The sequence below is a fragment of the Otolemur garnettii genome, unplaced genomic scaffold (assembly GCF_000181295.1).
Source record: "Otolemur garnettii isolate 467f Iridium unplaced genomic scaffold, OtoGar3 scaffold00171, whole genome shotgun sequence".
NCBI lineage: Eukaryota > Metazoa > Chordata > Mammalia > Primates > Galagidae > Otolemur > Otolemur garnettii.
Genome location: NW_003852566.1, coordinates 704,214 through 709,395, shown reverse-complemented (window position 1 = coordinate 709,395; position 5,182 = coordinate 704,214). Strand labels below are relative to the sequence as shown.

At 50.3% G+C, this 5,182-nt stretch overlaps 1 pseudogene; it reads right to left on the bottom strand.

Annotated features, from left to right (window-relative positions):
* Window positions 1-3,594: 3,594 nt before the first annotated feature.
* LOC100962420 lies at window positions 3,595-4,301 on the bottom strand (annotated as a pseudogene).
* Between the last annotated feature and the right edge of the window lie 881 nt (window positions 4,302-5,182).

The following is a 5,182-nucleotide window of genomic DNA, read 5'->3' as shown; positions in this document are numbered from 1 at the left end:
GGTGACGGTCCTGATGAAGTGCTGGGGTAGGCAGGTGACGGTCCTGATGAAGTGCTGGGGTAGGCAGGTGACAGTCCTGTCTACCTCCCAGATCCCCTTTTTGGAACAGCAACATGCTCCTCAGGTGTGAGTGCCTCCCGTGAGCCAGGAGCACCCTTGACCCTCATCCAACATGAGATGGCTGAAACAAATGGACTGAAACTTGCAAATCTTAGCTGTGCTCCTAAATAGTCAACTTTATTCTAGTAAATGGGGTCTAATCTAGTGGTTCTATCAAACAAGTTCAAGGATAGTGTCAGTCCCCCTCCAGTTGAGAAGCTTCAATCCTTTGGGCAAATACTCAGGCTCTTAGACCACCTGCCTTTTCCTTCTGACTTAGGCCAGAGAGTGCTAAGGCCCTGGCTGGCCTCCAGTTGTGTGGTCAGCTGTGAGCTGCTGGGCTCTGAGTGCTGGTGTCTGGCCTGGTAGTGCCTGTGCTGCTGTTACACCCAAAGTGAGTGGAATAGAGAAACACCAGCACACTGAACCCAAATTAAACAGGGGTCCTTTATTGGCCAGTGGTCAAGAGCAGGCTTATGCCTCAAAGTGTCTCGACGACTAGAGGCAGGTGGACAAACTTTTATAAGGTGCTTTCAGTAGGGGCAGGGAAGTCCTTAACGCAAGCGAAGTTTCATGAGAGCCAACACCTGCAAGGCTAGAGCTATAGGATAAGGGGAGTGCTTACAAAGGAGAGCTGTGGTTTCACAGGATTTTGCAGTTTTTTGCTAAACTCTGCAGTTTTCAGCTGAGCTTAAAAGAGGGAGTGTTGAATGCCCTTAGCAAAGTCCTTAAGTAAAATGGACTAGGTCTGGCTCTATGTACAAAATGGAGTTGGGGCATTACCGCACAGGGGCTTGACTGTGTGGTCAGTGGATGTAGTGGGGTGCTGTGGAATGTCTGAGGACTTGCCAGTGTCTGTTACTGATGGCATGGAGCTTCTGGGCACAGGGGGCTCTGCTTGTGCAGACCCCACAGCCTGTCTCTGCCCATCCATGTACCATGTGAGTGTTGAAATATTCTGCAGAACTGGATCCAGCCCCCTGCCCAGTGGGTGCTGCTACGTCCGCAAACCACCTGGATTCTGCCGGCACCATCCACCACTGCCCCGAACCCTTGGTGGTGGCCTCTAGCTGCTTCCAACTCTTCCCTACTTCCAGCCTCTAGTCTGCTTTCTCTGAAGGCGCAAAGGCTCAGATCCTTTCTAAAGAATAGAAAACACAATGCAGATACATTTTGGCAGCAGGCTCTTGCCCCATGTTGCCATGGAGAGGATCGCTGACAGCTGAAACCCAGCTTCTCTGTTCTCATGCTGCTGGCCGGCAGATGGGCCAAGGTATTGGATGTGGACAGTTCAGCCCTTTTCTTCAGGCAGCTGGTCAGTACCTACTCAGGTCTCTACCTGCTTGAGTAGGTACTGACCAGCTGCCTCGGAGTGATTGTTTCCAGGTGGATATAACTCAGCCCCACACCAGCAGGGACCTGGAGTTCTGCATGAGGCTGGGAAGGCATATTACTGTTAGAGCTGATTGCCATCAAGTACCATGAACCCAGTGGCTTAGACAGTTCTAGAGGTCAAGAACCCTGAGAGGAAGAGGTAAGCTGTGCTGGCTCCTTCTGAGGCTGATGGAGAATTTTCCAGGCCTCCTTCTGGCTTCTGCAGATTTGCTGGCAACTTCTTGGTGCCTACTAACTTATAAGAGTTTCTCCTTGACCTGCCTTCATCTTCGCGGAGTATCTTTCTGTGCCTGTCTTCACTTTCCTCCTTTAACAGACTCCAGTTTTACTGGATTAGGACCTAACCTTTCTACCTGAATGATCTCAACTAACTATATTTGCAGCCCTATTTCCAAATAAGGTCATATCCTGAGACTGGAAGTGAGCACTTCAACCTGAACTGGGAAAAGAAACTCAGCCCTACCGGTATTCAAGGCAGGGCTTGCCTCTGCCATCCCCCGTCTCCTAGGCCACAACACCAGTCTCCAGCCTCTAGGCCCCTTCAAAGGAAACAAAGACAGTTGAGTTTTGCCTTTGCCACCTTGATGGTGACAGTGGTGTTTGTACTGTAAGAGCACTGCCACCCATTCTGGGACACCTGTCTTTGAAAACTACAAATCAGGGTACAATCTGAGATCAACAGGTAGATGCCTACATTCCATCAACCTGGCCAAAGGGTCACTGAAATGACAGCTACTCCCCACCTCAGGTCCTGGCTTCCATCGTAAACTGTCAAGTGAAGTGGCTTAAAACAGATAGCTACCTTTAAAAAGTAGCCAGCAGTGTTCAAGAGTCACCTCAGCATCTGGCCTTGCTCTCAAGTGTTGTGGGACCAATTCCTCAGCCTGGTCAGTGTGATCCATAGGTACTTCAAGTGCAGCGAAAGCATGGTGGCAGCTGCAAGTTGGCCAGGAGCTGATGCTGTCTCAGGGTCCCTAGCTTGGGCATAGGTCTGGAGAAAGTCCCTCCCCTGGCCAGGTGGGCTTCAGTTACGACCAGTGGCACTGTTGGGATTGGGTAGCAAGAGCCCTTGTACTCAGACCCCGCAAGTCATGTGTTACGGGGCTTGAGATTCATTGATCAATGGGAGAATTCAAGGGGGAGTTTGGAGATGAATAAGTTCAGACTTGAACATTGAAGCCAGTGGACCAAGCAGTGCCACTGGGTACCCTGGGGGAGCATCTGGCAACTGGCAGTGATTTTAAACAGGGTGTTCAGTTTCAGTGTCCACTGCCCTCTGCACATCTGTCACTTCTTAGAGTTGATACCATATCGTGCCCTATTAGAGGTGCACAAGTTTGCCCACAGTGGAGCTGATAGACATGTGGGACAGAGAGGGAATACCCTCAGAGGCTGGTCCCTGCAGATTAGAGATGACCAAGGCAGTGTGGTGATAGCAGACCAGCCCCCTACCTCGGTTCTGTTTTGGCACACTGTGGATGTCACATAAGTGACTCAATCTCAAGGCAGTGTGGTGATAGCAGACCAGCCCCCTACCTCGGTTCTGTTTTGGCACACTGTGGATGTCACATAAATGACTCAATCTCCTTGACTCTTTTCTAGTAGTGTAGAGAAGAGGTGGTCTAGGTTTTTTTCTGCCCCATAATTTGGAGGAAGGGTCTCTTGCCCTTTTTCATTTTTCTCCCTAAGTACTGAGTATATTTTCAGGGACTGTGACTTATGCTAAAACATTCAGGATATGTGGCTGGTAAAACTACAGCCCTCTCAATGACTCTAATATTGAAGAAACTAAAAACTCAGACCCAGAGGTTTTATATACAAACATAGTAATAGCATAACTGAGTTTGACTTTATTTCAAAAATATAGTTCATTAGTTGCATAGGCCTCAGTAACCCCTGTGGTTCTGGAATTTGGGGAGTCCTGCTCTCAGGAGCACCAGGCCCCTTTATGCCTGTCGGAGGTCTCAGTTCCTGCTTCTGTCCCTTCAGAACACCCCTTGTTCCAGCCAGCATGCCTTTCTCCCCTGTTCTCTTCTCTTGCTTCCCTTCTGCTCTTGAGGGCTTAATGTTCATGTGTGGGTGTCTCCTTCAGCTTCCTCTCTAATCCTCTGCTCCACCACAGGGAGGTGGTTTTGAACTCAGGACATCTGAGTCACACTTCATCCTGTCTGGCTTCTGGCTTCTGAACTCTAAGCTCTTGCTTTGTTTCTTCAGGCCAGGGGCATCCTTTTCCTGTACTGCCTTGCTACTTGGTGGAGGAGGATGACTGCTCTGTCTGTACTCCTTGGACAGTTCTTTCCTCTTTCCTCTTTTTGTTTTCATTGTGGGTTTGTCATCCTCAGAGCCTGCAGATGAACTTGTGAAGGGGTACGAGCCCCACAGCCCTCCTGGACCTCTCTGGTTACCTCATCCACTTCAGTGCCCTTAGAAGCCCGATAGAGATGTGATCCACTCGGACAGTTCTCCCTTTGATCTTGATCTCATTAAAATTATCGACAGCCAGAATTGTGCTTCTCCGGTCTTCATAGCAGAAGAAAAAGAATGCTTTGGATCTCCCAGTCTTCTTGTCTTGCATAAGATTATTTTTAACAATCTCCCCATATTGTGAGAACACATAGATAATGTCTCCTTCAGTCAATTCACAAGGAAACCCTTCCAGAAAGATCCAGGCACTGTCCTTGTACTCGGTGCCAAGGCACCTCCTCTGCCATCCCAAGCTCGGCGTCTTGCTCATTCAGCTCACTGAGCAGCTGCACCTTGGGAAAGGGCTCATGTTGGCAGATTCCCACTCGAGATGGCTTTTTCATCTTGCTAGTCCAGTGGTGCCCGAAGCATCTTAATTTCTTGAAGGTGATTTCAATTTCCTCACACTTGACCTTCCCCTGTTTGGCTTCCCAGTCCTGCCGCAGCTCTTGGAGCCACTTTTTCTCAAGGTCTTGGTTAGGCAAACAGCTGTGTCCACATCTGAATTCTTCCCCAGTTTCCTCTGTGGTGAGTTCTTCCCTTCCCAGCTCTACCTTCCCGCTTCCTCCAGACTGAAGGCCAGGCTGGAGATCGTCAGTGTGGCCGTCTAATGCTCCTTATCTCAAACATCTTCAGCTGCAGCTCCTTGGACTGCTCAGCCAGCTGCTTCTCGTGCACCTCAGGCTTGGCCTTCATGCCGTTCGGGGTCACCAGATTCATGGTGCCAGACTTGGGCTCAACCCCCACACCATCACAGAGTGCAGAGAACTTCCTGTCAGTGGTGTATTTCGTTACATTCTCCACAGTTGGCTGCTTCGTCTGCTCCAGCTGCTTGTGTAGCTTCTCTGGCTTCATCAGATACACGGCCAAGCCGCCTCTCCTGAAGTGCCCTGTACTTAGCCATGGCTGGGGCGGAGATGGTGACTGCACAACCTAGATCCTACAGGTGCCACAACCTCCGGCCACAAGGCTGGACACGCGAGCACAAGTGTATGCTGGGTACTGGAAGCGGAAGTGCAGGCGTGGAAGTGCCTGTCCCAGCCTCCATGTGTGGGCATCTATCTGCCCTGGATCCAGTTGGTCTCACTGTTGGGCTGAGGACAGATGTGAGGTTCCAAAGCAGAACTTGCAGGTCTTGAAGGTGGGGCAGAGGACCCCTGTGGTGGGTGGTGGCAGGGGAGGTGGTTTGATTGTGGAGCCTGGGAAGGGGCATGGAAATGAGAGC